Consider the following 10,257-nt stretch of genomic DNA (forward strand, 5'->3'; position numbering starts at 1 on the left):
TGTGAATGTCTCTGTCTATTACTGTCTGTGAGAGCATGTCTCTGTCTATTACTGTCTGTGAGTGCACGTCTCTGTCTATTACTGCCTGTGCGTGAATGTCTCTGTCTATTACTGTCTGTGAGAGCATGTCTCTGTCTATTACTGCCTGTGTGTGAATGTCTCTGTCTATTACTGTCTGTGAGTGCATATCTCTGTCTATTACTGTCTGTGTGTGCATGTCTCAGTCTATTACTGCCTGTGAGTGCATATCTCTGTCTATTACTGCCTGTGTGTGAATGTCTCTGTCTATTACTGTCTGTGAGTGCATATCTCTGTCTATTACTGTCTGTGTGTGCATGTCTCAGTCTATTACTGCCTGTGTGTATAGTATATTTGAAAAATAAACAGCTATTACAGTTCTTTACCAAATTATTATATCTATTAGGATTATAAGTATTTTAAGTATTTTTAGAAAAGCTCACTACCTTTTAGTTGGCCAGAAACAACTGTGAGATCTGCAGTGCTAAAATTTTTACAGAATTACGCTGGGATAAGAGAGGCCATTTTTACTGCCTGTGTATGCATGTATCTGCCTATAACTGCCTGTGTGTGTGTGTTCCTATCTATCCCTACCTGTGTGTGCATGTATCTGCCTATTACTGCCCGTGTGTGTGTATGCCTATATATCCCTGCCTGTGTGTGCATGTATCTGCCTATTACTGCCTGTGTGTGTGTGTGTTCCTATCTATCCCTTCCTGTGTGTGCATGTATCTGCCTATTAGAAAATCTTATCTGATGACTTTTCTGTAAAGTTCAACTTTAAAGTCTATTGGAAGTTTTGTAGATACATTTTGGATAAGAATTTAAAGGGATTGCTATGCATTAAACAAATAAATATGCATAGCTATACGAAAAGTATAAATATAATGGCAATTAGTAAAAGATATAAAGATATTTTTAGATAATATCAATATATTTGGAAAAAACATTGTAGTAGAAAAAGGACATATTTAAAGGGATAGGGAAGTCAAAATTAAACTTTCATAATTCAGGATACATCATAGAATTTTAAGACAATTCTATTATTCTTGTTCTCTTGGTATCCATTGTTAAAAAGCATATGTACATATCATTAGCAGCAGCAATGCACTACTAGGAGTTAACTGGTGGTTGGCCGCAACACACATTTGTCTCTTGTCATTTGCTCACCTGATGTGTTCAGCTAGGTCCTAATAGTGCACTGCTGCTTTGTAGCTGACCTCTAAATGACAGAGTGACATGCAAGGTCTAGCAGGGGGACTTTAGAATCTGTGAGGGGGGCTTATTTTGGAATTTTCCTCTGGGAGCCAGATTCTCTAGAAACGGCCCAGCTCTAGAGTCATCTTATTTAAATATTTTGTCCTGTGGGCATACTTCAGGATGGCTTCTGATTACTAATCTGGAGTCATCAATTGCTTCAGAATGACACCAGGAAGAACATCCTTTTTTTAGGGAAGAAAGAATTGAGAGCGGCATTTATTTATTTGAAGTACGTACCAATAGAATTACAGTGGTTTTTAGTTTACTTTACCTTGCACTAACTTCTTGTTTCACATACATGTCTTATTCTTTCTGTACAATAAGTACATTGCATAGTTTGAAACAAACCCTCTACTGTAGCTTACATTCAGCAAGAAAAAAACAACAAGATCTACAGGGTAACATTCATAGAGAATACAACTAAACCTCTAAAATAACTTCAGACACACATTAAGAGTAAGAGTATCATTTTACAATAGGAAACATTTCCTTTTAATTTTCTATTCTTTTGTACAACTTTGAATACATTTTAAAAACATTTTTAAAGGGCATATTAACCTAAAAAAAATTCCACCATACTATAAATAAGAATTTTACTGTGTGATGTAATTTAGCAATTTGTTGTGTATTATAATGTGTTATTTGTAGAGTGCCAACAGATTTTGCAGTGCAATATTGTGCACTATATTGTAGCAGGTGTCTCCCTATCGTGTATATAAATGTATGTTACGCTACTTTACAAGATATGCAGCTAATAAGGCAAAATGTAAATTTAATCCAGCTCTGTATTTCACACATATGCTACAACCATGAATCAATATTCAACATTAATTGATTTTACTATAAGCTCTTGTAAATTTGACAATAAACAAATAATGCCATACATTACATATAGAGCAAAAGAATCATTAATAATTATTGAACTAAACTGATTGCTAAATAAGTGAGGCAGTGCTAAATTATTATACTTTTATTTTGTTATAACGAGTTTAAGTAGCATATAAAGGGACAGTCAACTCAAAAATTTGTATTGTTTAAAAAGATAGATAATCATTAGTGATGTCCTGAACTGTTCGCCCGCGAACGGTTCACAGCGAACATAGGTTGTTCGCGTTCGCGTTTGTGGGCGAACACATGGCGATGTTCGATCCGCCCCTATGTGTCATCATTGTGGAAACTTTGACCCTTTATGTCACAGCCGCCTGACACATTAGAGCCAATCAACATCAGACACTCCCTCACAGACACTCCCAGCTACTCGGAATCCGCCATTTTAGACTCATAACGACCTTGCTTTTTTAATGAGAGGACGTGTTGTGTTTTTGCTCCTGACATTAATAGGAAAAACATAGCTAGGCTAGTGTATTTACAGTCCAGAAGGACTCCACTCATCTCTGCTGCAAGCACAGCACCCCAAAAAGCCCCTTTTAGGGCTATATTTCGTTTCGTTTTTTTTTTTTTTTCTTTTTTATTAGCATTTGCCTGGCTTTCAGCTGTGTGTTTAAGGCTCACAGCATATGCTGTGATTACTGCCACCACTGATATCTCCCTAACAACATTAGTTTAAATTTAACTAACCCAAAAATATAATTAATTTTCTAGTGTAATTTTTTTTCATTTTCTATCAGGCCAGTGTCACACAGCATATACTCTGGTTCATTGCTCTGTGCCAGCCAGCAGCCAGCAGTGTTAATATCAGTTTATAACATTATTTTTAATTTAAAAAAAAAAACACAAAAAAATATTTTTCTAGTGTAATCTAATTACATTTACTATCATGCCTGTGTCTGTCAGGCTCACTCAGCATTAATATACCTCTTTTTTTTTTCAGTCTTTTGGTTAATTGGTCTGTGCCAGGCAGCCACCCAGCACTCATATCTATTTTTCTTTCACCTTAATTTTAATATAAAAAAAAAAGTTTAAATTTGTTTGCTAGTGTAATGTAATATAATTTTCTATCCGGCCTGTGTGTTTTGCTGACATAGAGAGCCTACTGTGTTTACTTGCTGCCCTCCCTAGTCTATGAGCCACGACTCATATGTGTTTAACCTTTTTTTAATTCCCCCCCCCAAAAAATAATTTCAATCATTTTTCTAGTGTAATCTAAAAGTATTTTCTATCAGGCGTGTGTGTATCCGACATACAGAGCCTACTGTTTTTAATAGCTGCCCTTCCAAGGCTATCAGCCACGACTCATATGTATGTGCTTAACCTTTTTCTTAAAATTTCCAAAAAAAAGTCATTAAATCATTATGCTAGTGTAATCTAATTGTATTTTCTATCAGGACTGTGTCTAACTGTCTATCTGACTTACACAGCATACTGTTGTTATAATTGCTGCCCTACGTAGCAGCCAGCCAGTGCGACCACTCATAGAGTCATATGTGCATTGCACTTCTTAACATAATTTTAATATTAAAATCTAAAATTTTAAAATATTTTGCTAGTGTAATGTAACTTAATTTTCTATCAGTCCTGTGTTTTTGTCACTTACACAGCATAATGTGTTAAATTGCTGCCCTACCTACCATCCACGACTCATATCTGCCAGCCTGTCTGCCAGGCCCAAGTAGCCAATTAGTGGCACCAATCACAATTCTTGTAACAGTAATAAAAAAAAAAAAAAAACATAATTTTTTGGACTGCAAATATTCAGTCTCCTAGGGCCATTGAATTTCATTTACCTCCTGCCTGCCACTGCCAGCCTTTTGTGCCAGGCCATCTAGCCAACTATTTACACCAATCATAATTGTTGTCACAGTCAGACAGTATAGTTATTAATTTAAATAAAAAATTTTTTTAGTGTTGATCTTAACCCTCAGTTTGCTCGTGCCTTTGAATTGCACTTTTCTACAGCCTTCCAAGCCTGTGTGCTAGGCCTACTTAAAAAATATTTACACCAATCATATTTGTTGCTACAGTATTCTAATAATTAAAAATTAAAATTTTTGGTAATAGTTGCTGTGATTTGAATCCTCAGTTTGCTGGTGCCATTGAATAGCACTTTCCTCCTGCCTTGCAGCCTGCTGTGAGCCAGGCCCACCTAGCCAATTGTTGTCAGCAATCATATTTCTGTTAACAGTATTGCAAAAATTGTCAATCATCACTGTTTAGACTGTCAGTAATCAGTCTCCTAGTGTCCTTGAATTGCATCTCCCTCCTGCCTGCCATCCTTTTGTGCCATGCCGTCTTGCCAACTATTTACACCAATCCTAATTTTTTGTCACAGTATAGTTACTAATTAAAATTAAAAAAATCTTTATTGTTGATGATCTTAACCCTCAGTTTGCTCGTGCCTTTGAATTGCACTTTTCTACAGCCTTCCAAACCTGTGTGCCAGGCCTACTTAAAAAATATTTACACCAATCATATTTGTTGTGACAGTATTCTAATAATTAAAAATTAAAATTTTTGGTAATAGTTGCTGTGATTTGAATCATCAGTTTGCTGGTGCCATTGAATAGCACTTTCCTCCTGCCTTGCAGCCTGCTGTGAGCCAGGCCCACCTAGCCAATTGTTGTCAGCAATCATATTTTTGTTAACAGTATTGCAAAAATTGTCAATCACCACTGTTTAAGCTGTCAGTAATCAGTCTCCTAGTTTCCTTGAATTGCATCTCCCTCCTGCCTGCCATCCTTTTGTGCCAGGCCGTCTTGCCAACTATTTACACCAATCCAAATTTTTTGTCACAGTATAGTTACTAATTAAAATTAAAAAAATCTTTATTGTTGATGATCTTAATCCTCAGTTTGCTCGTGCCTTTGAATTGCACTTTTCTACAGCCTTCCAAGCCTGTGTGCCAGGCCTACTTAAAAAATATTTACACCAATCATATTTGTTGTGACAGTATTCTAATAATTAAAAAATAAAATTTTTGGTAATAGTTGCTGTGATTTGAATCCTCAGTTTGCTGGTGCCATTGAATAGCACTTTCCTCCTGCCTTGCAGCCTGCTGTGAGCCAGGCCCAACTAGCCAATTGTTGTCAGCAATCATATTTCTGTTAACAGTATTGCAAAAATTGTCAATCATCATTGTTTAGACTGTCAGTAATCAGTCTCCTAGTGTCCTTGAATTGCATCTCCCTCCTGCCTGCCATCCTTTTGTGCCAGGCCGTCTTGCCAACTATTTACACCAATCCAAATATTTTGTCACAGTATAGTTACTAATTACAATTAAAAAAAATCTTTATTGTTGATGATCTTAACCCTCAGTTTGCTCGTGCCTTTGAATTGCACTTTTTTTACAGCCTTCCAAGCCTGTGTGCCAGGCCTACTTAAAAAATATTTACACCAATCATATTTGTTGTGACAGTATTCTAATAATTAAAAATTAAAATTTTTGGTAATAGTTGCTGTGATTTGAATCGTCAGTTTGCTGGTGCCATTGAATAGCACTTTCCTCCTGCCTTGCAGCCTGCTGTGAGCCAGGCCCACCTAGCCAATTGTTGTCAGCAATCATATTTCTGTTAACAGTATTGCAAAAATTGTCAATCATCACTGTTTAGACTGTCAGTAATCAGTCTCCTAGTGTCCTTGAATTGCATCTCCCTCCTGCCTGCCATCCTTTTGTGCCAGGCCGTCTTGCCAACTATTTACACCAATCCAAATATTTTGTCACAGTATAGTTACTAATTACAATTAAAAAAATCTTTATTGTTGATGATCTTAACCCTCAGTTTGCTCGTGCCTTTGAATTGCACTTTTCTACAGCCTTCCAAGCCTGTGTGCCAGGCCTACTTAAAAAATATTTACACCAATCAAATTTGTTGTGACAGTATTCTAATAATTAAAACTTAAAATGTTTGGTAATAGTTGCTGTGATTTGAATTGTCAGTTTGCTGGTGCCATTGAATAACACTTTCCTCCTGCCTTGCAGCCTGCTGTGAGCCAGGCCCACCTAGCCAATTGTTGTCAGCAATCATATTTCTGTTAACAGTATTGCAAAAATTGTCAATCATCACTGTTTAGACTGTCAGTAATCAGTCTCCAAGTGTCCTTGAATTGCATCTCCCTCCTGCCTGCCATCCTTTTGTGCAAGGCCGTCTTGCCAACTATTTACACTAATCCTAATTTTTTGTCACAGTATAGTTACTAATTACAATTAAAAAAATCTTTATTGTTGATGATCTTAATCCTCAGTTTGCTCGTGCCCTAGAATAGCACTTTTCTACAGCCTTCCAAGCCTGTGTGCCAGGCCTACTTAAAAAATATTTACACCAATCATATTTGTTGTGACAGTATTCTAATAATTAAAAATTAAAAATTTTGGTAATAGTTGCTGTGATTTGAATCCTCAGTTTGCTGGTGCCATTGAATAGCACTTTCCTCCTGCCTTGCAGCCTGCTGTGAGCCAGGCCCACCTAGCCAATTGTTGTCAGCAATCATATTTCTGTTAACAGTATTGCAAAAATTGTCAATCATCACTGTTTAGACTGTCAGTAATCAGTCTCCTAGTGTCCTTGAATTGCATCCCCCTCCTGCCTGCCATCCTTTTGTGCCAGGCCGTCTTGCCAACTATTTACACCAATCCAAATATTTCGTCACAGTATAGTTACTAATTACAATTAAAAAAATCTTTATTGTTGATGATCTTAACCCTCAGTTTGCTCGTGCCTTTGAATTGCACTTTTCTACAGCCTTCCAAGCCTGTGTGCCAGGCCTACTTAAAAAATATTTACACCAATCATATTTGTTGTGACAGTATTCTAATAATTAAAAATTAAAATTTTTGGTAATAGTTGCTGTGATTTGAAACCTCAGTTTGCTGGTGCCATTGAATAGCACTTTCCTCCTGCCTTGCAGCCTGCTGTGAGCCAGGCCCACCTAGCCAATTGATGTCAGCAATCATATTTCTTTTAACAGTATTGCAAAAATTGTCAATCATCACTGTTTTGACTGTCATTAATCAGTCTCCTAGTGTCCTTGAATTGCATCTCCCTCCTGCCTGCCATCCTTTTGTGCCAGGCCGTCTTGCCAACTATTTACACCAATCCTAATTGTTGTCACAGTATAGTTACTAATTAAAATAAAAAAAATCTTGATTGTTGATCTTAATCCTCATTTTGCTTGTGCCATTGAATTGCACTTTTCTACTGCCTGCCAGCCTGTGTGCCAGGCCCAACTATCCAATTAGTGCCAGCAATCATATTTATTTTAACAGTATTGCAAAATTTGTCAATCAACACTGTTTTGAATGTCAATCTGCAGTCTACTAGTGCCCTTGAATTGCATTTTCCTCCTGCCTGTGTGCCAGTCCCAACTAGCCAATTAGTGCCACCACTCATATTTATTGTAACAGGATTGGAATTTTTGTTAATCATAACTGTTTTGACTGTGATTCTTCAGTCTCCTAGTGCCATTGAATTGCAGTTTCCTTTCTCCCAGCGTGTGTGCCAGACAGGCTCATTTGCCAAATAGTGCCAAACAATCATATTTGTTGCCACAGTACTAGTAATATTTCAAAAAATTAACAATTTGTGATTTTTAAAACATCTGTCTTTTTTGTTGTTGTCAGTCTCACAGCGTATACTGTGCCCACTTTCACAGTGCCACCACTCAATTGGTGTAATAGTATTGTTAGTGTCCATTTAAAAAAAAATGACAGGCAGAGGCAGGCCACCCCGCAGGTTCCGTGGTCGTGGTCGTGGTGCTGTGATTCCTTTAGACCCTACAAATATGCACATTGTTCAGACGCCGGGTGCCAGGGGGGATGCAAAAACTTCTGAGGAGGACCTAGTTGAATGGCTAACACAGGAAACCCAATCTTCTTCAGCTTCCGCTGCTAGTTCTCCTAACCTTGACGCACCATCTAAGTCCAGCTGTGCTTTGGGCAGGTCTCAAGTGACCAGTGCCACTCCGCCGCCTGTTGCCACCACCAACACTAGCACCACAGCCGCTTCACTTGATCTGTCACAGGAGTTATTGACACATCATTTTGAAGAAATGAGTGATGCGCAACCATCATTGACAGAGGATGTAGATAATAGTGATCAGTCTCAGTCAGGCAGCATTACCGACATGGAGGTACGGTGTGATGATGATGATGATGTTGTACCCGCTGCTGCTTCCTTTCTTGATGTTTCAGATACAAGTGAAGCGGTTGATGATGATGTGTCGGTGGATGTCACGTGGGTGCCTGCTAGAAGAGAAGAAGAAGAGGGGGAAAGTTCAGATGGGGAGACAGAGAGGAGGAGGAGGAGGAGACGATTTGGAAGCACGGGGAGGTCGTCTCAAGGAGCTAGTGGCACAGTCAGACAGCATGCATCGTCACCAGGGGTCAGCCAGACAGCCCACCGACGCCCATCAACGCATGCTGTTGCCACCACCAGAATGCCATCATCGCAGAGCTCAGCAGTGTGGCATTTTTTTTGTGTGTCTGCCTCTGACAACAGCGATGCCATTTGCAACCTGTGCCAAAAGAAACTGAGTCGTGGGAAGTCCAACAGCCACCTAGGTACAACTGCTTTGCGAAGGCACATGGTCTCCCATCACAAAGGCCGATGGGAAGAACACATGAGTAGAAGCAGCACACAAAGTGAAAGCCGCCCTCCTCCTCCTGCTCCAGCATCTTCAGCCACGTCAACCAGTGCTGTCCTCCTTGCCCCCTCTCAACCATCCTCCACTCAGTCTCTCTTACGTAGCAGTTCCTGGTCATCTGCCCATACTCAGGTGTCTGTCAAGGACATGTTTGAGCGTAAGAAGCCAATTTCTCAAAGTCACCCCCTTGCCCGGCATCTGACAGCTGGCTTGTCTGAACTCTTAGCCCACCAGCTTTTACCATACAAGCTGGTGGAGTCTGATGCTTTCAAAAAATTTGTATCTATTGGGACACCGCAGTGGAAGGTACCTGGCAGAAATTTCTTTTCACAAAAGGCAATCCCAAACCTGTACTCTGTTGTGAGAAAGGAAGTTATGGCATGTCTGGCACACAGCGTTGGGGCAAGGGTCCATATGACCACGGATAGCTGGTCTGCAAAGCATGGTCAGGGCAGGTATATCACCTACACTGCGCATTGGGTAAACCTGCTGACTTCTGACAAGCATGGAATGCGTGGCTCTGCAGAAGAGTTGGTGACACCGCCACGACTTGCAGGCAGGCCTGCTGCTACCTCCTCTACTCCTCCTACTCCATCCTCTTCCATAACCTCTTCCTCGGCTGAGTCCTCTTCAACTTCTGCGTCTTGCTCCACATCTATGGCACCCCCCCAGCTCCCCAGGTACTATGCTACATCCCGGGTACGGCAGTGTCACGCCGTCTTGGGGTTGACTTGCCTGAAAGCGGAGAGTCACACCGCACCAGCCCTCCTTACCGCCCTGAACGCACAGGTGGATCAGTGGCTGACTCCGCACCAACTGGAGATTGGCAAGGTTGTTTCTGACAATGGAAGTAATTTGGTGGCGGCATTGAAATTGGGCAAGTTGACACATGTGCCGTGCATGGCACATGTGTGTAATCTGATTGTACAACGATTTGTCCATAAGTACCCAGGCTTACAGGACGTCCTGAAGCAGGCCAGGAAGGTGTGTGGCCATTTCAGGTGTTCCTACACGGCCATGGTGCACTTGTCTGATATCCAGCGTTGAAACAACCTGCCAGTGAGGCGCTTGATTTGCGACAGCCCGACATGGGGGAATTCAACACTCCTAATGTTTGACCGCCTGCTCCAACAAGAAAAAGCTGTTAATGAGTATTTGTATGACTGGGGTGCTAGGCCAGCCTCTGGGGAGCTGGGGATATTTTTGCCAAATTACTGGACGCTCATGCGCAATGCCTGTAGGCTCATGCGTCCTTTTGAGGAGGTGACAAACCTTGTCAGTCGCACCGAAGGCACCATCAGCGACATCATACCATTTGTTTTCTTCCTGGAGCATGCCCTGCGAAGAGTGCTGGATCAGGCAGTAGATGAGCGTGAAGAGGAAGCGGGAGAGTTGTGGTGTCCATCACCCCCGCAAACAGCCGAATCAGCATTGCTTTCTGGA

Source organism: Bombina bombina, chromosome 6 (genome assembly GCF_027579735.1).
Source record: "Bombina bombina isolate aBomBom1 chromosome 6, aBomBom1.pri, whole genome shotgun sequence".
In the NCBI taxonomy this organism is placed as follows: domain Eukaryota; kingdom Metazoa; phylum Chordata; class Amphibia; order Anura; family Bombinatoridae; genus Bombina; species Bombina bombina.